The sequence below is a fragment of the Saccopteryx bilineata genome, chromosome 5 (genome assembly GCF_036850765.1).
Source record: "Saccopteryx bilineata isolate mSacBil1 chromosome 5, mSacBil1_pri_phased_curated, whole genome shotgun sequence".
NCBI lineage: Eukaryota > Metazoa > Chordata > Mammalia > Chiroptera > Emballonuridae > Saccopteryx > Saccopteryx bilineata.
The window spans coordinates 242,736,648-242,763,200 of NC_089494.1; positions in this window are offsets into that span (position 1 = coordinate 242,736,648).

The window sequence follows — 26,553 nt, forward strand, 5'->3', positions numbered from 1 at the left end:
AGGTGGGAACTTTTATCAGCATATTTGGGTTTTGAAGTGGTAAGTCTAGAAACTTCGACTCAAATGTGGTGCTTATATAAGCAAAGTTATGTATGCTCTGAATCAAAGTAGGAAAAAATACTCCAGTAAAGCAGTCTATCTAAGTATCTAGTTTTACTTGTTTTATTCAAATATAAAAATTGAAGAAAATATTTAAAGTCATTTTTATCATGTCATATCTAGGAGTTTCAGAAAGCTGAAATAGCAGAATTTTAGCTGCTCTGTTTATTATCTATCTATCTATCTATCACCTATCTATTATCTACTTATCTTTCAATCTACCACATATGTATTCATATATTTTCTCTCTTTTTTTAAAAATGTTCTTTGTTTTCTGCTTTTACTGATTTTAGATATGGTTAGCCTTCCTTTTGAAATGTTTAGTAATTCCCATAGAACTCTGCTTTGACACTTGAACTTTTAGAAAATGGTGCTATGTAATCACACCCAAAATATGAGAAAAAGATATCCTCTGTGAGAAATTCCAAGGCCACCGAGGCTAAAGCACATGATTTATGGAGTACTTTGTCTTCCTGAAAAGGCGAACACTCAAAAATGGACAAATCATGAACTATTAAATCTATAGCCTATTCAAGCAGCATTCTTGGAGGGACTATTATTGACATCCCTAATACAAATTTTTGCAAGCAATGTAGTCAGGCTGACCACTTACTAAAGTTGTATATTTCTTTAACTTGGCAGAAAAATGCCAGAGGTCAAATTTCTTTTTAAAAACATATCCGGAAAAAAGGGTTATGTCGTGTTAAACTATTTCAATGTCCTTATGGATCTCAATATAATCACACTTCACTTAGTTCTCTGGTAATGATGCTTCATGATAACAGTCAACTAACTTAAAAGAGACTGGCACAATTCTCGGGAAATAAAAGAGTTTTGGCAGTGGACAGGTTAAGGGAGTATAAAGGAGTGGTGTTTTCCTCTCTTCAATGTGACTGCTGACATACAGCAACAGGGAAACCTATTTAGAAACTTAAGTAGGTCAGAAGAGGCTTCCAGACATTTAGCCAAGGGGAGAGCTGGAGTTCTATAACTCAAGCAGTTGGAGGCCCTCCCGAAGAGAGACAGGTCACCTGATGATAAAGAGCCCCAAAACGGGACTCCCCCTTCCTGTGTTCTCATCACTAATATTCATCACCTCCGTTGCTTCACAGATAGATGCAAGGTAACGTGACTCACATCATCTTGGACAGTATTCCTTATATAATGTTCTTTTATTTGTAATGCATATATTTCTATTACAAATCACACCAAAAGGTAATAGAATACACTCACTCTTCTTGGTCAATAGAGAAAGCAATCTTATTTGATGATTCTGGTAACAATAAATTATCTACAATAAATTATTCTGGGTAAGGTAAAATATAATGTATTCCAAATCAGAATTTTCTTTGACTGTACAATTTTCCATGGGTGGAACAGGAGGAGAACTTACTTAAACTCTCTGCCATCCATTTCTGCCTCTGAAAAATTGACATCATAGGAGTTGCCTAGGCTTTCCATGAGGGGCCGATGGGAAAGCATCTGTGGGAAAATGCTGCGTCAGTTTTCACTATTGCTCTGCTCTTTATTACATGTGACAGTCAATATATAATAACAATAATTGACAGAATCCTTTCTGTATTGAATGAAAGCTTATAATTCTGGACTAAAGTTGAACTCTTTTTTTCTGTTTCGGTGGATAGAACTCTAGGAATGGTCCTCAGTGTCCTTGGCCTTGGGTAATTCACTCCCCTTGGATGTGGCTGACACCGGTAAGTGAGATAGAATGTAAATTCTGTGATTGTGCTTTCTCACATACTTGACCTCAACATAGGGAGACTAGCTGGGGTGGCCTAATAGAGTTGTGCAAGCCCTTCAAATGCAAAGAGTATTTTCTAGCTGATGGCCAAGCAGGTATGTAGACATAGAATACTATTAATAATACACTGATAAATAGTGAGGTCCTCCAAATTCCTCTCACTCATATTTCCTCATCATTGGAACATTGCAAAATTCTACAGTAGCCAAAGATAAGTCCCACTCCTCTGACCAAATCAAAGAACACCACACACAAAAAAAAGAGCTAACAAGAAGCAGAGTGTGATCTAGTGCGTTGTACACATCTTTATGGCAACTTTTGTCATCCATAGTTAGAAATTATCTTTAGTACTCTTCTCTGTTGTTAGTTAGCCTTGATATACTTTGATTACGTGCATACATCTGCCCTTTCCCCCCTTCTCCCATCGTCTTTATTTTAAGCCCTATTTTCACTTTCAAATTAAACTCAGAGGGTGTTGGGTTTTTCTTTCATGTTCAATCCTATAACTTTGCTTTATTATTTTAAGCAAACATTTTTTTGTTGTGGTTAAAAAAAAAAGTTTCCTACAACAAAGCCATCTAAAATTCTAGTAAAAATTAACAGGAGATCACTTGTATCTTCCACAAATCTTTATGATTCTTTGTGAATAATAATAAGAAAAATGACTTTCTACTTTAGGAGCCATATCTTCTGTGTGAAGTTCAGAGAGGCCTTACTTATTAAAGATCTAAGACTTGCATGATACCTGGAAAGATCTTTTAATTCAGGATTTTCTTATTCTAAGAGATAACATATTATAATACCGTCTTTACCAGGGATGCAAGGGGATTGCTGAGAGGTTAAATAATACTCTTCACAGCGACAGTATTTTATGATTTTTGGAGTAAAAAGAGTGAGAGACAAAAAACTACATTTTTTTTGTCTGTTAAAAATGAAAAATTGATTTAAATTAGCAAAGCAAACAATCTCTAAGCTCAAGTCATTATGGCAGCACAAAGAACAAATTGATGAGCACCTGTGTGTGCAACACCCTGTACTAAATACCGAGAGTGAGATCAAGGGGAATCAGTATCAACCCTGTTCCAATGGGTTCATGGGCATCAGGGGAGAAAAATCTGCAGAGGACTCTCTTACATTACAGCAAGTGATGAATGCCTTGAGGAGGAGAAAAATGCAATCAGTTCCGAGTTAATTGGGAACAGTTGTTTCTGCATTGGCCAGGAAAGGTCTCAAGGGAGAAGAATTAGGTGTAGTACCACACAGATTATAAAAATACTTTCATGAGCAGAGGAGTCTCTTTAGTTAATGAAGCATTTGTTTTTTCAGAGGTAAGGTGAGCCACTTCAGGAGAGAGATTTTTTGATGGCATAAATTATTATAATGAAATCTTATTTTCTGCTGTTCAGAGTACCTAAGCTGGATATTTATCATACCTTGTGCTTTTTATTCACGCTAAGATATTTCTGTTTCACTCCAGAATAAATAATGTATGAAACATTATTTAATAATAATGATAATTATAATATCTAAAATATAACACTTATTTACTATTGCTAAATCTTGGATTTAAGCACTTTACATGCCTTTTGTCTTTAAATGTTTAAACAACTTTGGTGTTTGAGAGTTAAATACTTGAGCAATGTTGATGTCACAGTTAGAAATCAATCCAAATAATTCACGAGCCATATTTTTGATAAAGTTTTTGTCTTATTTGAATAATTATATGCATCTCTGAAAAATAAAATGCAAACTTTAAGGATAAAAGGAGCTAGAAATAATCTAACATATTGGTTTTCTAACTAATGCAGTGGGTAGGAGAAAGGGTAAGTTTGCAAGGACTCAGACCCAGAGCTGTGCTACATTGATGGAGATTTTATCATATTATTTCCAAATGCAAAATACTCTCTCCCATAACTCTTCCAAATCTCATCCCATTCCACATCAATCAAAGAGCAAACTTTTATTACCTAAATCAGGTCTTGGAGTAGATGAGATTCCTGAGTATAATCTCTAAAATATAGTTCTTGGGACAAAAATTTGTTCCAGTTTTGAACCTATAAAACAAAACACATTATTGGTTTTAGTGCCATATAATGGTAGGACAAGCATATAGGATATGAGCCATAAAAGTTCAGTTTAAGAAGTGGTAAACAGATAAAAGTAAGCTGCTGTTGGGCCCTGGCCGGTTGGCTCAGTGGTAGAGTGTCGGCCTGGTGTGAAGTCCCGGGTTCGATTCCCGGCCAGGGCACACAAGAGAAGTGCCCATCTGCTTCTCCACTCATCCCCCTCTCCTTCCTCTCTGTCTCTCTCTTCCCCTCCCGCAGCCAAGGCTCCATTGGAGCAAAGATGGCCCGGGCGCTGGGGATGGCTCCTTGGCCTCTGCCCCAGGCGCTAGAGTGGCTCTGGTCGCAACAGAGCGACGCCCCAGAGGGGCAGAGCATCGCCCCATGGTGGGCAGAGCATCGCCCCCTGGTGAGCGTGCCAGGTGGATCCTGGTCGGGCACATGCGGGAGTCTGTCTGACTGTCTCTTCCCGTTTCCAGCTTCAGGAAAATACAAAAAAAAAAAAAAAAAAGCCTCTGTTTAATAGTTTTGATCTAGGTGGGAAAATGCTAGACATTTCTTGATTAGATTTCAAGGCTTAAAAACAATGATTTGTTGCTCATTACTCCATGCTCTGATTGCTTGGTTTCATCCTCTATGTCATTCTTTTCAGAGAGGCAGCATGTGATGGCAGTTGCATAGTTTACCAATCAGTCTGCTTCCTGCCCATTATGATTTGTGTGCCACAACATTTCTATGTTGAGATTCTAACCCACTATGTGATGGCATTAAGAACTAGAGGCTTTGGGTTGTGCTTAGGTCATGAGGATGGAGCCTCATGAATGGGATAGGGTCCTTAGAAAAGAGATTCTATGGACAACTCTTGTGCCCCTTTGCCGTTTGAACAGTCTCCAACAGAGCTAGCAGAATTTGGGGGTTCAATTATTTTCTTTGTTACCTGCTTTGTCTCTTCAGTCCAAGCTGGCAATATGTCTGCTGAAATAATTTTTTTTTCAAGACCCATATAGATTTCCTGTGGATTTCAATGGGTCCATCCATAGACAAATGTCATAGTCAGATATTTTTTTTGGGGGGGGTGGGGGATAATCCCTCCCTACCTCCTGTTCACATGGCTGAAGGACAACGCTCTGTTTCTCTAGGCTGATTGAGAGGCTCTGCCATGCCCATTGCTAAATTTCTTTAAGGGCCTTTTGTGAGATTGAGTACTCTTTTTTAATATATATATATAAATTCTGAGATTGGAGTAAAAGGTTGTGTAGTTGCAGTCTCAGCTTCTCCCGCTGCTGTGCTTCCAGGGAACATTTCTGAAGTTCAGCCTTCCCCGCCATCTAGAAAGTTTATTTTAATATCATCATGATCTGATTTTGGTTCTTTTCTTTTTTAAAGCTACTCCCTCCATTTAAGTCTCTCACATTTCACTAAATGCAGCAAGTGAATATCAGGGGCACCATCAGCACCTTCCTTCGAGCTCTTCATAACTAAATAAGCATGCTCATCCCTCACAAGTTTCGCTTCCCACCTAAACCACGAGGCAGTTTTGCCCAGCTTTCTGCTGGGTACCACAAGGAGACTCCTTCTTCAGTTTCCAATGACTTATCCCTCACTTGATTTTGGAGGCCTGATGCCGTGTCTCTAAAGGTCATACTTCTGCTAACAGTGTGTTCAAGGGAATGTAAGATTTCTCTACAATGCTCCTCAAAACCCTCCAGCCTCTGCCCAATGTCCAGTTCTGATCAACTCCCACATTTTGAGGTATTTCTTACAGCAGCAGCCCACTTCCAGGTATTAAATATGCAGTAGTTTTCAGTTGTTGAATAACACATTACCACAAACATAGTGGTGTCAAACAACATTTACTCGACACTTTCTGTGAGTCGGAGTCTACACATGTCTTACTTGGATCCTTTGCTTAGGATCTCATAAAGGGCAATCTAGGCATTGACCCAATTGACATTTGCACCTGAATACTTGACTGTTTTAAAGAGGATCTGCTTCCCTGCTCATGGGATTGCTGGCCTCATTCGTTCCACGTGGTCATTGGATTTAAGAGAGACAGATTTCTAATCCCCTCACTTTTTTGGGGTCTGCTCAAATGGTACATCCTTAGAAAGACTTTCTGAAACTAACCCATTTCAAATGAAGCTCCCTATTTTAGTCCTTACTCTTCCTATTCATAGTCCTATGACTTCTTGCCAGATTGTATATTATTTTGTCTGATTTCTGTCATGTCTGTTTACCTATCAGAATGTAAGTTCTGGTTGGGAAGGTATTTACCAGTGCATTGGTGATGCTTACTCATTGCCTTTTACCTTGTTAGGTAAGAGAATGATTCTCACATACCATGGACACAAGTAACAGACTGGAAATTAGTCTCTGTTTTATCTAATTAGTAAATTATTAGAAAGAAATTGTAATGAGAAAGTACATAAAATTTTACAAAAAGAAAGTTCTTTGCATCAAAACTAATGAAATCTGGCCAGATGTATTTAGAAGTAAATTCATAGAAATAAATCTCACTATTTTTACCAAAATTTGACCTAATGTTAAATTAATAGACTAACTATAAGTCAATCCTGGAAGTTGCAGAAAAAAAAATTTGGATTCTATAAAGTAGTTTATGTCTTAAAGTACATATACCATTTTTTTCTTTTAATTAAGTGAGAGACATGGAGGCAGAAATGGACTCCTGCATGCTCTCCAACCAGGATCCACCCAGCAAGCCCCCTACCAGGCAATACTCTGCCTGGCTGGGTTGCAGTTCCATTGCTCGGTAACTGAGCTAATTTAGCGCTTGAGTCCAAGGCCTTGGAGCCATCCTCAGTGCAGGCCAAACTTTGCTCCAACCATTCAAGCCATGGCTGTGGGAGGGGAAGAGGGAGATGGGGGGACAGGTGGAGAAGCAAATGATTGCTTGCTTCTCCTGTGTGCTCTGACTGGGAATCAAACCTGGGACTTCCAAAGGCCAAGATGATGCTCTACTGCTGAGTCAACCAGCCAGGGTCCATATACCATTTTTAAGCACAGAAAATCAAATGTGTTGAATTCACATTTTTCTAATCTAAATGATTCTCTTAGTACATGAAAGCAGACCAACACACCTGGAAACACACATAGATGGTTAAGAATCTAGGAAGAAGAATATTCACAAGGGCTATGAGCATGTTGTTGACCTACTGGTTCACTTAAAATCTTTATAGATTTCTGTATTTTACAATTTTGTTTTAAATCATTATACAACAATAACTATAAATGGTGAAAAAAAATCTATCTCCTTTATGTTGTACTTAATTTCTGTAAGGCAAATATATCTGCTTTAAACAATAAGTGTGATCATGAATAGATGTTGCTCTCTGTGTGTCTGTCTATGTGTAATCACTTGAGAACAGCCTGAGCTGTGATAGAAGATACAAGAATGATTCCTATATTGAGTGAGATAATAGTTATTTTTGGACTAGTGTGAAAGCAAAAAAGAATATATCTTGCCCACAATTCTAAACTTATTTTAGAATTACTTACTGAGTTAGCTGAGGATAAAATATTTAGTGCTAAAAACTATCTTCAACCAACACTTTGAATCTACTGGGCAATACAATTCGTTAAGTTTATGAAAAAAATTCGTTAGTTCTCTTCTATCTCTTCTAATTGAGGAGTCATCAATGCTAATAACAATAATTTCAGTGCCTTAAAAGAAACAATGATAAAAAGTATTAAAACACTTAATATTTAAACAACACTTCAGTTTTTGGACTGAGGGATTATTTCACATTCTAACACACATTAAACATTTTCTTGTGACAAGTGGTCAGTGAGGAAAGTGACTTGTATCCAGTTTTGGCTGTGACTCTACCTTGTTGAGTACATTTTTGACAACTTAACCTGTGTGGTTTTTAATTTCTTCTTCCTTACATAAAGGCATTGGACCAGACATATTCTATACTTTCTTCCTGTTCCATCACTGTATGCCTATATAATTTTTTTTCTTTTTGAATTAAGTTCCATTTGGTAGTAATTCTCAATGACTCGTGAAGTTTAGTTTAAAATAGACTTTCTTTGGAAATAGGAAAAATATTCTAGTACAGAATTATGCTAGTTTAATATTGCATTTCCATGTGGAATTAGGTCATTGGTATTTGTAAGCCATTTCAACATATTTGAGACATTTAATCACCCTAGAATTAAGCAGCAAATTAAACATTTCTGGAAAAATATTCAAGTATATTAAAACCATATGAACTATAAACAGCTTAAGAATAGTTCTAATAAAGTATACTCTTTTTAAATTTGAGACTTTCAGATAGAATCCAACATAATTAGTAAACTTTTTAAGTATAGATTAAGTTGATAGTAGAATTACATTGAAAAAAGTTATAATAGTTACCTGATGTTAGATTTTGCTTGCTAATTATCAACATATATTATCAATATAAGTATGTCATAACATTTCAAATTTCTTAACCTATTTAATAGGTATAAAAATTTTTCTAGAAAGCTATTAGTATTTTTTAATAGAAATAAAATTTTACTTCAGTCTAAGGAATTGATGTGACCTGGAAAAGTAAAGTGAATTTCCCTAGTTGAGCTGCAATCTCTCAAGTTCTTTTTTTGTTTTTGTTTTTTTTTTTGTGGGTTTTTTTTGTGACATAGACAGAGAGAGAGGCAGAGAGAGGGGCAGATGGGAAACGACAGGCTGGAATAGAGAGAGATGAGAAGCATCAATTCTTCATTGTGGCTCCTTACTCTCCTTTTAGTTGTTCATTGATTGCTTTCTCATATGTGCCTTGACTGGGGGGTTACAGCAGAGCCATTGACCCCTTACTCAAGCCAGCGACCATGGGGTCATGTCTATGATCCCACACTCAAGCCAGCAACACTATGCTCAAGCTGGTGAGCCCGTGCTCAAGCCGGGTGAGCTGCGCTCAAGCCTGTGACATCAGGGTTTTGAACTTGGGTCCAATGTATCCCAGTCCAACACTCTATCCACTGTGCCATCTCCTGTCAGGCTCAACTTTTGACTAATAAAAGTTGTATATAGACCCATTGAAAAAAATATTAGGTCAAGGTTTTTATATTAAATTAAAATCAACATTAATAATGGTGGTAACTTCTTTAATATCAAGTATTTAAAGAAGTATTTTAGATAATATATTACTATCAAGTCATAGAATATTAAATAGAAGTAGGTATTATTTTAAAACTCATGAGTTATTTAAGTATAATCTAGAGAATTTATCAACAGTTTTATTTATTTTTAACATTCTTACATAGTACTTAATATATTCCCACCACAATTTGAGGGGTATTCATTAATTTGTAAAATAACCCTTTGAGGGACATACTATTATCATCATCTCCTATCTATCTGTCTGCCCCCCTCCCTGACACACACACACACAAAAGAAGGAAATCTTACTTTTTGTGCCAGAATGGATAGGCCTGGAGAACGTTATGCCAAGTAAACCAGACAAAGACAAATACCATATGATTTCACTTATATGTGGTATCTAATAAACAAAATGGACTGATGAGCAAAATAGAAACAGACTGATAGAGAACAGACTGACAGCTGTCAGAGGGGACAGAGTGTGTGTCTACTCATAGACACAGACAACAGTATGGTGACTACCAGAGGGAAAGGGGAGTGGGGGAGGTGGAAGATGGTAAATGAAAGATAAATGATGATGGAAGGAGACTTGACTTGGGGTGGTTTACACACAATACAATATACAAATGATGTGTTACATAATTGCACACCTGAAAACTATATAATTTTATTAACCAATGTCACCTTAATAAATTCATCAAAAAGGAAAAATATACAAATAAAAATAAAATAAAGTTGTGTACTACAACTTAACCCCAGTCAGTTGTTACCATGCAGGAGTGTAAGCCAATTGGTACAAATCTGATTTTAACTTTTGTGCATAAATTATACAATACTACAATGTTGTTCCTCTGGTGTGTGTGGTGGGGTAGTGATAAACCACGTCTACTCAGTGACCAGCTCCGACCACTTTTACATGAAAACTTTAACCTCTGCTATAAATAATCGCAGACAGACACTTGAGGTGTTTTTATTGGTTGGAAGGTAACCACGTGTTTCTATGAAACTTTATTTCAAACTGTCATAATCTATTTTCTGGCGAAGGAACTCAGAGGTACACAAAGGTCCTATTGGATGCATGATCATTTGCAACACATTTTTTATAGTTGAAAAGTAGACATAAATCTTCCATAGTTTTAAAAAGTAGATTAAATCTGTTCTTCCTTGAGACAATTACAGTATTGTGCACTCACATTTACCTAAATTAATATTTAAAGATGGAACCAATTGGAAGTGAAATTGAATTAAACTATGGTATCGTATTGCACTATGTGTTGAAGGTTTGTAATTGATCAGGTATGCAAATGTCAATCTATAAATGTAATGTTATGCATACAAAATGGATCAAATATAAGATGCTTAAGACAATATGACATTAGAATGCAAGATGATGCTGAATAAAAAGTTTAAGCTCAATGGCGTAATAAATAATGTAATAAAGTATAATATCATTTTGAGCGAATTTGTGGAGTAAAATTGGGAATCGCATAGAAACAACATTTCATATAAATGTGTCTCATACATTTGAACTCTCAAAAGCTCAAGATTTCAGAAGAAGTTAGTGGTGACTTAATAAGTAATAGAATCAAGTTCTATAATTGGTATCAGATGGCTTACCTGCACACAATTCTCATATCTGAGTGTTCTTATTATCATCCTGCCTACACAATTTTATTCTACTTAAAATAATTCCAGAGTGAATATAGAGTGCAGTGCATAAGCCTCAACTGTATTCTTTGTGGATTATAAATTTCAACTATACTTTCTGTATTTAAAGCACAGCTTCAATAGCTTTAAATTTTTTTAAACTTCCTACCCCACCTTTTACTTCCTCCTCTGACCAAGAAATGCTAGCTATATGAGAGAGATATCTTATCAACAATCTGCATATAAATGACTTTTCCAGAGACATATAGCTGCAAATGAGGGGTGCGTAAAATTTTGCTGCCAGTTCCTTGACTACGATCAGGACTAAAATCCAGTAGACCTATTACTCAAAATAAACCTCACGTGGGGCCTGTCATGGTATGTGGGCTTGCATTTATAAACTGACTATTATACAAGTATACTAGGCCCTGCACTGTAATTTATGACAATGTGCTATATTTTTTTTCAATGATGAAACTGTAAAGTACAATATTCCACACAGATCCTGAATGAGAGTCAACACATGAACATATCTAGGCTTTAGTTTTCTTATCTGTTCTAAGAATTTCAAATATATAAAGTCTCCATACTACAGTGTGTGACACAGTATATTTTTAAAATATTATTCCAAATCCTAGAAGCCAGTGCTACCAAGGATGGAATGGAGTGGGAAATATGAGCTAAGAGGATGTCCAGGGCAATCTTAAAGCAGAGAACTGTGGCTCTGGCCCATTGGCTCAGTGGTAGAATGTTGACTTGGCATGTGGAAGTCCCAGGTTCAATTCCCGGTCCGGGCACACAGGAGAGACAACCATCTGCTTCTCTCCTCTGCCCTGTTCTCTTTCTTTCTCTCTCCCTCTCTCTCTTCCCCTCCCACAACCAGGGTTCTAGAGGTTCAAGCACATTGCCCTGGGCACTAAGAATGGCTCCATGGAGCCTCCACCTTAGGCACTAAGAATAGCTCAAGCATGGCCCCAGATGGGCACAGAATGGGTCCCAGATGCGGGATGCCAGGTGAATTCAGGTCGAAGTATATATGGGAGTCTGTCTCTCTATCTCTCTTCCTCTCACTTAAAAAACAATTAAAGGAAAAAGTAAAGCAAAGAACTGTGTGGAATTAGAGGTGAAATTAAATTTGTATTTTACATTTGAGGATGGCCAAACATGCATTCAGATTTAATTCAGGGCCAGACTTTATAAGACTGTGAAATCAATGAAGGTGTTGTCATCTTTTCCCATTTATTTTAGCAAAGCCAAATGACACAGCTGGTAGATGTGAAGAGCACTTCTCAAATGAGGGTGAACTTATTTCTAAAACTTTATCTCATACTTTTTAAAAGACTTTAAATAATTACAGTGAGATCATTGGTTGAATGTTTTATATATACTTCCTTACACTTGTATGTGCCTTAATCCTATTTTTAAATTTAACTTTGAGTATGGGATGTCAGGTATTATAAACTCTTCAGTGTTTGAAATTCTACCCAACGTTTCTTTGAAATATAATCTCTTTTGTTTATTGCAATATCTTCTAGCCTAATGGGTTGTTTTAGGATAAAAAGACCAATATATTTAAAACACTGAATTGTTAGTAATACATTTTTGAGAAGTCTTAAAAAGGAATCATCTTTGGACAGACAAGAATGCCTTCACACTTAAACAAAACACTTAGCTAACCTTACCCTGTTTTCAAAAACCATTTATAAACAGAGGTTTGTGGGTTTTGTTAGAGGTTGAAAAGTAATATGGATAAGGCCAGCTATTTAAAAGATCTATAGTAGGAAGAAAAAATTTAACAAAATATTGACCCTCCTATCTAAATTCTTCAATAGCTTAAAATTAATGCTTAAAATGAAGTGTGATCCTACTGAACTTATCAAACATTGATGCCATTTAAGGTCCATACTCAGTACTATGGAGTCTTTATATACCTTGGAATGCTTACACAACTTGAGGTATAAATAGGGAATCAATAGAATATAGGAGTTTAATCATGCTATAGCACACTCAGGAGCGTGTAAAACATAGTCTTTATCTTTAAGGAGCTCATGGAGAGAGGAACATTGAATGCCATAGTTAGGAAAAGAATCACAAGGCATTCTTTGATAGTCTGGAGGGAGGAGGGATTGCACACAGGGGAAAGGACTTAACAGGCTTTGGAAAAGAAGCAAGTGTTTGAATGGCTCTGTGCTAAGACAGTCCATTCTGTGAAGGACAAAGGACAGCTCCTGGAGTTTGTTTCAGACAGAGCAAAATGGGGTCAGAGGTCTGAGTTATATAGACTCCTGACATTTTTTTTTCCTCTTTGCAGAAAAAGTAAAATAATAGTGGTGATAAGATCATCTACTGTGGGTTTAAACTGTTAAACAGCAAACTCAGGGTAGGTTATCACACTCAGGAAGGATATTTAAAAGTGGGCCATCAGAAGCAGCCTAAGGTCAGTGGCTTCTGTGCTTTAGGGAAAATATTATGTGGCTATTTAGCTACAATGAGCTCTATTCTTGCCAAAAGCCACAACCCCTTGAGGTATTATTAAAGAAAGCTACCTGACTAATCAACCAAACTAACATCATGGCCAATATTCCGGTGCCTCCCCTGGGTGGAACCAGGCAATCAGTGAACCTATATAACGGCATCTGTGTGAGGCCTGATTTGGCCCACAAGGTTCTTATGTTGTCCTTTCTCCAAATTGGGAGGATGCAGAATTAGGTTGGTCCATTTGCTTGCTTGTTTCCATAGTCTTTTGCATTCATTTTGTTTGTTGGTTTTTGTTTTGTTTTTGGGTTTTTTTTTCCTATTTTTGTACAGGAGCTAGGGAAAAAAATTATTTGTCTTGTTAATATATTTTCTGGATTGTTTCCTAATATCCCTCTTATTTTTTTTCTAATCTATTCTTCATTTCTAGCCCCAAATCTAAGCAGCTGTAGACGTACCATAAATACTACTCATGCCATAAATACTGTTAAGGTTATTTATGAGGAGAATAAAAAGTGGAGATTAGAGATGAATATCAATGAGTGATAATGCAGAAATCTGAACACTGGTGTGACGGGTCTGTCCCCAGTCAGGGTGTGACGAGCCTGCCCCCAGGAAGGGTGTGACATCCCGGGCTGAGCCTGACTGCCATAATGGCTTCTCCAGGGCACTGCACAGTGTGCCTGTGTCTCAGCGAGCTGCTCTGTGACTGAAGGCCTGTTTAAGACCGACAACTATTTTTGAACTTCCATCATCTTTCAGAAATTATGTAGATGAATAACGTACAGTTTATTCCCTCAACTTGCTTACAATGTATTTAATTTAGGCCAAGTGAGTAAAGCAGGTCACTTTAAGTAAAAAGCTATGAACAGGGCACTTCTGCTGTTTGTTTGCTCCTGGAGAGAGCATTACCTAAACTGAGATACATTATGGTGATGGCTAATGAGATTCACTTCAATTGAGGTTAATGGCAGCAAGCTAGAATCTATCCTTTAGTGTGTACTTGCATATATATAATATAAATGTGCTGTATTGACATATATATATATGTTTGTGTCAAATGCACATGTAATATGAATGCATTTGTATATGTGTGTATTTGTGATACATATGTACACTCAGATGCACACAATTTGCATTACTCTTAGAGTTTAATTGATGCTTGGATTTTAGGGACTAACAGAAGATACCAGTTTAGCTTGGCTCCTATTTTGCAAAATTACACTGTGCACTATTGTGACAAGGAGAAGTCTTGGAGGAATTACACATTTTACCTCAAGCCTTCTCAGTCTTTCAAGGGTTATAGTCTACTTATGTCGTAGTCAAATAGAGTCAAGGGCTCACTGGAAGTGTGCTGTCAGCTGGCATATAATCTAGCCAGTATCGAATAAATTTTTGAAAGGGCTGTGTTGCTCTGTGGCGGCTACCAGACGGCTCAGCAGGAATTGTACTTTTAGCAACACTGAAACAGCAGCTTCAAAATATTGCCACAGAAAGGGCTAGGGAGAACATGAGAAACACAGGAGGGCTCTAAAAGTTGCCACCAGGAACAGTTACTGAGAGTGACTAACAAAGAAAGCAAACTTCAGCTCTGGAAGTGTCTGCGTTGACAGTTGCTGCTGTCACATGCGTCCCCAGAAGGATCTGCTGACTTCTGAGGCAGCGCTGCGGCAGCAATGAGAGGGGTGGTCCTTTGGAGGGGAGGCGGGGCATTAGTTTTCATCATCCTCATATATCATCACCCTTAACTCCAAAAGGAGGGCGGCAATATGGGATCCTTGTCTATTTTCCTAACAAAGAATAAATTCTTTCCCAACAACAAAGAAACTGGGATAGGCAGGATTTTCAAGAAGAAACATAGGCTTGTAGACAGACAGCGTGGAGATCAAGCTTGTCTTTTGTTAGATTTGTGCCTCTGGTTGTCCATCTGAAAAACAGAGTAATTCCTACCTCAAGGTGTGGTTTTTAGTATGTAGTTAGAACATACGATTTTAAGACTTGAGATAGAACGTTCCCCCAAACTTGTCTATGTACATCTGAATCTCCAGAACATATAAGACCTTACATGTCATTGGAAACTCGGATATGTAATTAAACTAGGGATCTTGAGATGGGGACATTATTTTGGATTATGCTGGTGGGACCATGTAATTATGAGTCATGATAAAAGAGAGGTAAGCGAGTCAAAGTAGAGAAATAGTGCACGGGACAAAAAAAGCAATGGCTGGAGTGATGTATTTTAAAAATGGGAAGGGGACATGATCTAAGAATCGCAGGCCCCATCGGGAAGCTGGAAAATCCAAAGAAACAGACTGGCCTTTGGAGCCTGCGGAGAGAATGCTGCCATACTGATACCTTGATTTTGTTCCTGTACAAAACTTATGGAGTTCTGACCTCTAGAATTGTTAGTTAATGAGTTTGTGACAATATTTTTTACCATGGTGAAAGGAAATTAATTCTAATTATTACAATGTATATCAGAAAAATTATCCCATAAATGGATATTTATTATAATAGTTTCATGTTGTATAAAGATTGTTCTTTTAAAAAATACTTTAGGAATCAATAACATGCTGATTTGTTACGTTATTAGCTACAATTTAGGAGAGCACAAATACTGCAGTTAGAGGGGGGTTTTGTTTGTTTGTTTGTTTGTTTTGGGTTTCTTTCTTTTATCTTTTTTTTCTGCCTGTTGTCGCTTTTTGTTTTTTTACTGGAGGGTCAGGTGGCACATGCAAGTGTATAAAGTGGCTTCAGAGGAAAGAGGGCAGAGGGGGAATAGAAACCGGGGTGGGAAAGGAAAGGCGACTAGGAGGAGGGAAGAGCTGGGTAGTTCCTTCTCAGCTCGAGTTGGGGGCAGGAGTTGATGTCTCTGAATGAAAAGGATGGAGCCCTTCCTTCAACCCTCAGTAGAGGAGAGGGTGGGGGGAGGAGCCAAAAGCTGTAGCTTTGGCCCTCCTGAGTCTCACGGAAAGCGGGGAAAGTCACTGCTTCGATGTCGTGAATTATGGGAAAGAAGGGAAGGGCTGCGGGGTAGGGTACAGCTCAGCTTGCTTGTACATTTTTTCTACCACACCCCCTTATCATCAGTAATACTACTATTTTTCTCATTTTATTTGGCAATGTGATATTCACTCTAAGTGCTAAATTTATTCACCTACATATTCAACTATTAAAGAATATGTAAAACAAGTTGTGTAGATTATGTGTATTTTTTAAACAAATATCTGTTGTGTGACCATAGTTAATTTCAGGTAAACACTTATTTCTAATTGTGATGTATATCATTTCTATCCTCCTACTTCTTTTAACAGAGATTAGGGTGGGGGTTTTTTCTCATTTGTTATTTAGAATTAGTATTATGATAAAAATTCATTCTTTATTAATCAGGATGCTGGTTAGGCTACATAATGGAAATAATGATTGACTTAAGACTTTCCTCTGATTGTGGATATTCTGGGGTTCTTGTTTATACCTCAAGTAGTCTGACCTTCAGTTAGTAGCAGTTTATTTTTCTAATTTCAGTGCTCTTAGTTTACTCATGGTCATTCCATGGCATCTTAAAGGGATAAGACCCTTGTTTCTTGTAAATAGTTTCAACTTATGTTACAACGAAAGCAGTATATTAGACAAAGTTAAACAGATTTATTTATCTAGTACAGATAGACAGTGTGTTCCAAAGCTCTTGACCATCTGGAGATAAGGATACGGCATGCATACTAACTGGAGCCCTTCCTCTAGTTCACAAAACAGCTCTTGCAGCCTGATTCTAGCCTGTTTCAATGATGATCACATTTTCTATGGATATAGAGATTTACTATCATCTGACTTTTTTTTTTCACAAATTGCAAATTTAATTTTTTGAAAAGTTTTTCAAAGAAAAAGCGTGAACTCTCAAAATTAACTTGTACATTTACATGCTTCTCTGACTGCAGTGCTGCACCCTCTGCCCTCAGGGAACCTCAATTGCAAGCATTGGAAAGGCCAACACAGACTGTCTTTATGTTGACAGTACAAAACAATGTACTGGAATACGGGCAAGCTTAATTTAGAGATATAAAATAAATTTAGTAAATCACTTTACTGGACAACATGCTACTATATAAAATGGAATAAATCATGAAAAAAATCAAGATATAGATATGAATAGCATATTATTAATTTATTAGCTGCTATACATAGAATGTGTTTTTAACTTTAAGGAAGTTGATTAACTGGTTCTGGTCTCTCCTATAATCACACATCTAATTAAACGTGTAAAGTGGTCATAGCCTGATAAGATGCCTCATCAGTCATTAATTTGTGCCAAATTTGTTCCCTTTTGCATTCTTTTGCTTAGATTCTTCGTTATGCTGATAAATGCTTGACTGTCCAAGTTTTATTTAAATTCAGCCTAAATATACACTGTATAGTTTCTTAGTTTCTAGTTTTTCGAATATCCTCCCCAACTCCTTGAACACATATTGATCTATTTTTTCTTGAACTTAACGTTGTTTGTAACTGCAATCTTTAAAATCATATATTTTATTGATTATTGTTTAGCTATTTGCTCTATTGTTTTTTTTTACTTATTGATATTAGAGACAGAGGAAGTGACAGAGAGAGAGAAGGGAACATCAGTTTGCTGTTTCACTTATACGCACACTCATTGGCGGATTCCTTTATATGTACTAACTGGGGATCCGGGATCGAACAAGCAACCTTGCTGTACCGGGAGGATGCTCTGAGCTATGTGGTCAGGGCAGATTTGCTCTACTTTCTCTTAGCAATTTCTTAACTCCTATTTTAATAAGTTAAGTTTCTCGTTAAATAAAATAAAAACATTAAGAAAAGTGTTTTGTTCTCTTTAATGAATTATTACGTATAGTGACTAACTTTCATGAGGTCTGAGATTCTGTCTACTTCATTCATCTCTGAATTATTACCAATATCACAAAATTAATACCAATAGACATGTAGATGTTTATTAAATATTTATGAAATCAGTGAAGATGTTGATCACCTTATCACAATTTTATCAGTGTAATTTCTGAGAAGCTAGTTTTACTGTATCAAATTTACACAGTACTCCACATTAAGTAGAAAAATGTTTGAGAATCATGCCTTGGTTCTATCTCTAGCAACAAGTCTATTTGTGTCTCATGATCTACTACTTGATTTGGCCCATGAAATTACAATGAGCTAGGAAATCAGGTTGTTTGACTCAGGCTGGGAGTTAATAGTCATATATATAAAAGAGACTGAAAACCAGAATCTCAGGAACTGCATGAAAACATAAGTATCATGGAGTTTCCTGCTTACAGGTACATTACAATTTTAACATCAATAATTCTTTAATTACTTGCAACCTAAAAACAGAGGAACCTATATTTTCAAATATCATAGAACTACAGTGTATACTATGGAAGACTTAGATTATTCAAATGTAGTTTTTCTTAAACAGAAAGTAAAGTAGTTATTTAATTGCACTCACATAAAAACTGAGAACCTAGTTCCTTCATCTACTGAATGAAAATATTTCAGGAATATGACCCCAACAAAATTAGCTTTTAATAATGATCATTAACTTTTAAAAACTGTTAGAGGCTTGGCCCCTGGTGAGTATAAAAGTCTGCATCTAATGATCATACAAGATGCCAAAACTAAATATCATTATTATACTTAGCTCATCTATAAAGATTATATTTTTGCAATTGAGAGTCAGCAAATGAGTAGTTTTTTTTTTTTTTTTGTATTTTTCTGAAGCTGGAAACGGGGAGGCAGTCAGACAGTCTCCTGCATGCGCCCAACCGGGATCCACCCCGCACACCCACCAGGGGGGGATGCTCTGCCCATCCGGGCGTCGCTCTGTTGTGACCAGAGCCACTCTGGAGCCATCCCCAGTGCCCTGGCCATCTTTGCTCCAATGGAGCCTTGGCTGCGGGAGGGGAAGAGAGAGACAGAGAGAGGGGTGGAGAGGCAGATGGGCACTTCTCCTGTGTGCCCTGGTCGGGAATCGAACCCGGGACTTCCGCACGCCAGGCCAACGCTCTACCACTGAGCCAACCAGCCAGGGCCAAATGAGTAGTCTTTTTTTATATATATATATAAATAAATTTTTATTTTAATGGGGTGACATCAATAAATCAGGGTACATACATTCAAAGAAAACATTTCCAGGTTATCTTGTCATTTAGTTATGTTGCATACCCATCACCCAAAGAGAGATCGTCCTCTGCCACCCTCCATCCAGTTCTCTCTGTACCCCTCCCCCTCCCCTCCCTCTCTCCCTCCTTCCCTCCCCCCACCCCCCATAGCCACCACACTCCTGTTCATGCCTCTCAGTCTCGCTTTTATGTCCCACTAATGTATGGAATCCTGCAGTTCCTGTTTTTTTCTGATTCGCTTATTTCACTCCGCACCATGCTACCAAGACTCCACCATTCCGCTATAAGTGATCCAATGTCACCATTTCTCCTAGCTGAATAATATACCATGGTGTATATGTGCCCCATCTTCTTCATCTAGTCCTCTATTTTTTTTTAATATTAATATTTTTTTATTAAATTTAATGCAGTGACATTGATAAATCAGGGTACATATGTTGAGAGAAAATATCTCTAGATTATTTTGACATTTGATTGTGCTGTATACCCCTCCCGCAAAGTTAAATTGTCTTCTGTCACCTTCTATCTGGTTTTCTTTGTGCCCCTCCCCTCCCCTAACCCCTCTCTCCTTCTTCACCCCCTCCCCCCTCCCCCAACCCCCCCGCCCCTGTTGCCATCACATTCTTGTTCATGTCTCTGAGTCTCATTTTTATGTCCCTTCTATGTATGGATTCATATAGTTCTTAGCTTTTTTCTGATTTACTTATTTCACTCCGTATAATGTTATCAAGGTCCATCCATGTTATTGTAAATGATCCGATGTCATCATTTCTTATGGCTGAGTAGTATTCCAGAGTATATATGTACCAAAGTTTTTTAATCCACTCGTCCTCTGATGGACACTTGGGCTGTTTCCAGATCTTCGCTATTGTGAACAATGCTGCCACAAACATGCAGGTGCATTTCTCCTTTTCGAGCCGTACTATGGTGTCCTTGGGGTATATTCCTAAAAGTGGGATAGCTGGGTCAAAAGGCGGTTTGATTTTCAGTTTTGTTTTTTTTTTTGGCATTTTAAATATCTTTTTAAATTTTTTTTTTTTTTTAATAAATTTTTATTAATGGTAATGGGATGACATTAATAAATCAGGGTACATATATTCAAAGAAAACATGTCTAGGTTATTTTGTCATCAAATTATGTTGCAAACCCCTCGCCCAAAGTCAGATTGTCCTCCGTCACCCTCTATCTAGTTCTCTGTGCCCCTCCCCCGCCCCCTAACTCTCCCTCCCTCCCTCCCATGTCCTCCCTCCCCCCCCACCCTTGGTAACCACCACAATCTTGTCCATGTCTCTTAGTCTCAATTTTATGTTCCACCAATGTATGGAATCATGTAGTTCTTGTTTTTTTCTGCTTTGCTTATTTCACTCCTTATAATGTTATCAAGATCCCACCATTTTGCTGTAAATGATCTGATGTCATCATTTCTTATGGCTGAGTAGTATTCCATAGTGTATATGTGCCACATCTTCTTTATCCAGTCTTCTATTGAAGGGCTTTTTGGTTGTTTCCATGTCTTGGCCACTGTGAACAGTGCTGCAATGAACATGGGGCTACATGTGTCTTCACGTATCAATGTTTCTGAGGTTTTGGGGTATATACCCAGTAGAGGGATTGCTGGGTCATAAGGTAGTTCTATTTGCAGTTTTTTGAGGAACCACCATACTTTCCTCCATAATGGTTGTACTACTTTACAGTCCCACCAACAGTGAATGAGGGTTCCTTTTTCTCCACAGCCTCTCCAACATTTGCTATTACCCGTCTTGTTGATAATAGCTAATCTAACAGGGGTGAGGTGGTATCTCATTGTAGTTTTGATTTGCATTTCTCTAATAACTAATGAAGCTGAGCATCTTTTCATATATCTGTTGGCCATTTGTATCTCTTCCTGGGAGAAGTGTCTGTTCATGTCCTCTTCCCATTTTTTTATTGGATTGTTTGTTTGTTTGTTGTTGAGTTTTATGAGTTCTTTGTAAATTTTGGATATTAGGCCCTTATCTGAGCTGTCGTTTGAAAATATCAGTTCCCATATAGTTGGTTGTCTGTTTATTTTGATATCAGTTTCTCTTGCTGAGCAAAAACTTTTAATTCTGATGTAGTCCCATTCATTTATCTTTGCCTTCACTTCTCTTGCCATTGGAGTCAAGTTCATAAAATGTTCTTTAAAACCCAGGTCCATGATTTTAGTACCTATGTCTTCTTCTATGTACTTTATTGTTTCAGGTCTTATATTTAGGTCTTTGATCCATTTTGAATTAATTTTAGTACACGGGGACAGGCTGTAGTCGAGTTTCATTCTTTTGCATGTGGCTTTCCAGTTTTCCCAACACCATTTGTTGAAGAGGCTTTCTTTTCTCCATTGTGTGTTGTTGGCCCCTTTATCAAAGATTATTTGACCATATATATGTGGTTTTATTTCTCGGCTTTCTATTCTGTTCCATTGGTCTGAGTGTCTATTTTTCTGCCAATACCATGCTGTTTTAATTATCGTGGCCCTATAATATAGTTTAAAGTCAGGTATTGTAATGCCCCCAGCTTCATTCTTTTTCCTTAGGATTGTTTTGGCTATTCGGGGATTTTTATAGTTCCATATAAATCTGATGATTTTTTGTTCCATTTCTTTAAAAAATCTCATAGGGATTTTGATGGGAATTGCATTAAATTTGTATATTGCTTTGGGTAATATGGCCATTTTGATTATATTTATTCTTCCTATCCAAGAACAAGGAATATTTTTCCATCTCATTGTATCTTTTTCGATTTCCCTTAACAATGCTTTGTAATTTTCATTATATAGGTCCTTTACGTTCTTTGTTATGTTTATTCCTAGGTATTTTATTTTTTTTGTTGCAATCGTGAAGGGGATTATTTTTTTGAGTTCGTTTTCTAATATTTCATTGTTGGCATATAGAAAGGCTATGGACTTTTGTATGTTAATTTTGTATCCTGCGACCTTACTGTATTGGTTTATTGTTTCTAATAATCTTTTTGTGGAGTCCTTCGGGTTTTCGATGTATAGGATCATATCATCAGCAAAAAGTGATAGCTTTACTTCTTCTTTTCCGATATGGATGCCTTTTATTTCTTTGTCTTGTCTGATTGCTCTGGCCAGAACTTCTAGCACCACGTTGAATAAGAGTGGAGAGAGTGGACAACCCTGTCTTGTTCCTGATTTAAGGTAGAAAGTCCTCAGTTTTATGCCGTTTAATAGGATGTTGGCTGATGGTTTATCATATATGGCCTTTATCATGTTGAGATATTTTCCTTCTATACCCATTTTGTTGAGAGTCTTAAACATAAAATTGTGTTGTATTTTATCAAAAGCCTTTTCTGCATCTATTGATAAGATCATGTGGTTTTTGTTCTTTGTTTTGTTGATATGGTGTATTACGTTAACCGTTTTGCGTATGTTGAACCATCCTTGAGATTCTGGGATGAATCCCACTTGATCATGATGTATTATTTTTTTAATATGTTGTTGTATTCGGTTTGCCAGTATTTTGTTTAGTATTTTAGCATCTGTATTCATTAGAGATATTGGTCTGTAGTTTTCTTTCTTTGTGCCATCCTTGCCAGGTTTTGGTATGAGGGTTATGTTGGCCTCATAAAATGTGTTTGGAAGTATTGCTTCTTCTTCAATTTTTTGGAAGACTTTGAGTAGAATAGGAACCAAGTCTTCTTTGAATGTTTGATAGAATTCACTAGTATAACCGTCTGGGCCTGGACTTTTATTTTTGGGGAGATTTTTAATAGTTTTTTCTATTTCCTCCTTGCTGATTGGTCTGTTTAGGCTTTCTGCTTCTTCATGACTCAGTCTAGGAAGGTTGTATTGTTCTAGGAATTTATCCATTTCTTCTAGGTTGTTGTATTTGGTGGCATATAATTTTTCATAGTATTCTACAATAATTCTTTGTATTTCTATGATGTCTGTGGTGATCTCTCCTCTTTCATTTTGGATTTTATTTATTTGAGTCCTGTGTCTTTTTTCCTTGGTGAGTCTTGCCAAGGGTTTGTCAATTTTGTTGATCTTTTCAAAGAACCAGCTCCTTGTTTTATTGATTTTTTCTATAGTTTTTCTGTTCTCTATTTCATTTATTTCTGCTCTGATTTTTATTATCTCCTTTCTTCAGCTGGTTTTGGGTTGTCTTTGTTCTTCTTTTTCTAGTTCCTTAAGGTGTGAAGTTAAGTGGTTTACTTCGGCTCTCTCTTGTTTGTTCATATAGGCCTGAAGTGATATGAACTTTCCTCTTATTACTGCTTTTGCTGCATCCCAGAGATTCTGATATGTCGTATTTTCATTTTCATTTGTCTGTATATATCTTTTGATCTCTGCACTTATTTCTTCTTTGACCCATTCATTTTTTAGAAGTATGTTGTTTAGTTTCCACATTTTTGTGGGTTTTTCCCCCTTTTTTGCAGTTGAATTCTAGTTTCAAGGCTTTATGATCAGAAAATATGCTTGGTACAATTTCAATTTTTCTAAATTTGCTGATATTGTCTTTGTGGCCCAACATATGGTCAATTCTTGAGAATGTTCCATGTACACTAGAGAAAAATGTATACTCTGTCGCTTTGGGATGAAGTGTCCTGTAGATGTCTATCATATCCAGGTGTTCTAGTATTTCATTTAAGGCCACTATATCTTTATTGATTCTCTGTTTGGATGACCGATCTAGAGCCGTCAGCGGTGTATTGAGGTCTCCAAGTATGATTGTATTTTTGTTAGTTTTTGTTTTAAGGTCAATAAGTAGCTGTCTTATATATTTTGGTGCTCCTTGGTTTGGTGCATATATATTAAGGATTGTTATGTCTTCTTGATTCAACTTCCCCTTAATCATTATGAAATGACCATTTTTGTCTCTGAGTACTTTTTCTGTCTTGTAGTCAGCATTATTAGATATGAGTATTGCTACACCTGCTTTTTTTTGGGTGTTGTTTGCTTGGAGTATTGTTTTCCAGCCTTTCACTTTGAATTTGTTTTTATCCTTGTTGCTTAGATGTGTTTCTTGTAGGCAGCATATAGTTGGATTTTCTTTTTTAATCCATTCTGCTACTCTGTGTCTTTTTATTGGTAAGTTTAATCCATTTACATTTAGTGTAATTATTGACACTTGTGGGTTCCCTACTGCCATTTTCTAAATTGCTTTCTGTTAGTTTTGTATCTAGTTTGATTCTTCTCTTTTGTTTTTCTATCATTTGTTTTTGTTTGTTTGTGTTCCATACTTCTTTCCTCTGTTGCTACCTTTTTTAAGTCAAGTGTTTTTGTGGTGGTTTTTTTAAGGGTGGTTACCATTAAGTAATGAAAAGGGTACCTACCATATTCATTGTAGTACCCTATCTTATAAGTATTTCTGCACTTCATCATCCTTTGCTACTGTTAATCTCCATCCTCTCCCCCCTTTTTTTCCTTTGTTGTCACAGTTTAAGTTTGGTTTTATTGTGTTCTTGGTGGAGCTGTTACTTGTGGTGTTGTTTTCTTTTGTTCTTTGAATCTGGTTGGAAAACCCCCTTTAGTTTTTCCTGGAGTGGGGGCTTTCTGTTGATAAATTCTCTCATCTTTTCTGTATTTGTGAATGTTTTTATATCTCCTTCATACTTGAAGGATAGCTTTGATGGGTATAGTATTCTTGGCTGAAAGTTCCTCTCTTTCAGGGCTTTAAATATTGGGGTCCACTCTCTTCTAGCTTGTAGAGTTTCTGCTGAGAAATCTGATGATAATCTAATAGGCCTTCCTTTATATGTTGTACTCTTCTTTTCCCTGGCTGCCTTGAGAATTTTTTCTTTGTCATTGGTTTGTGTCATCTTTATTATGATGTGCCTTGGAGTGGGTTTTTTGGGGTTAAGAAAACTTGGTGTTCTGTTTGCTTCTTGAATTTGAGGCTTTAGTTCCTTCCACAGGCTTGGGAAGTTCTCGTCTATTATTTGTTTGAGTATATTCTCCATTCCATTTTCTTTCTCTTCTCCCTCTGATATACCTATTATTCTTATGTTATTCTTTCTGATGGAGTCAGACAATTCCTGTAGGGCTTTCTCGTTTTTTATTATTTTTGAGTCCTTTCTTCTTCTCTCTGTTGTGCCTCAAGTTGTTTGTCTTCTATTTCACTAATCCTATCTTCAATCTGGCCTGTTCTGTTAGCTAAGCTTGTTACCTCGTTTTTCAGCTCGTGAATTGAGTTTTTCATTTCTGTTTGATTTGTTTTTATAGTTTCAATTTCCTTGGTAATATATTCTTTGTGTTCATTGAGTTGTTTTCTGATCTCCCTATATTGCCTTTCTGTGTTTTCTTGTATATCTCTGAGTATTTTTAAGATTTCTAATTTAAATTCTCTGTCATTTAGCTCCAAGGCTTCCAATATGTTAAGTCTTTTCTCCATAGATTTTTTCACATCTATTTGTGTTACCTCTCTTTCTTTTGTATCCATAATATTCGATTTCCTCTTTCTTATCGGCATCTGAGGGTGGTCTTATTGATAGCACTAATTAGAATTAATAAAGAGTAAAAAAAAAAAAAAAAAAAAAAAAGGGTAAAACACCCCACAAAAAAAACAGTAATAATTTATTATTTCCCCCTTTTTTCTCTCTTCTCTTTCCCTCCTCTCCCCTCCTCTCCCCTCCTCAGGGAAATATCGTGCCTATAATGGAGGGCCTGATTTGGGGTGAAGAGTTCAAGGGGCAAAAAAAGGGAGTAGGGACCTACTAAATGCAAAAAAAAAAAAAAAAAGAAGAAAATCTTAGACAAGCATAAGATGATTTGCTTGTAAGTGATGGTCAACTAAGAGATATAATGAGAGGGATAAGAGGGAATCAGAAAAAAGGACCAAAAAAGAATAATAAACAAGAAAAAATAAAAATAATAAGTAAAAATCTGTTGTATTAAGTGGAGCGAAGACTAAATACAATGGAGACCTTGGGTTGGGAGGACCCAAAATGCCACAAAAATAAACAAACAAGAGAGAAAAAAAAATAAAAACAAAAGCAAAAAAGAGAAATAAAACCAAAAAAAAGCCTTGAGTCCCAAATTAACTAATTTGTTCGTGATTGAGGATTATATGGGAGGAAAGTAAAATGAGATAAGAAAAAACGAATAGAAAGGAAAAAATAAGAAAAAGAGAAAAACGAAGGAAGAAATAAAATAGGAGAAAAAAACAAAATAAAGCAAGACAAAAAAAAAACAAAAGAGGAGAGAGTGAGAGTTAAGTGTTTTGGAGTATTACCTTAAAGGAGGGTGAGGATGAAGAAGAAAAATAAAATGCAACACTCATGGGT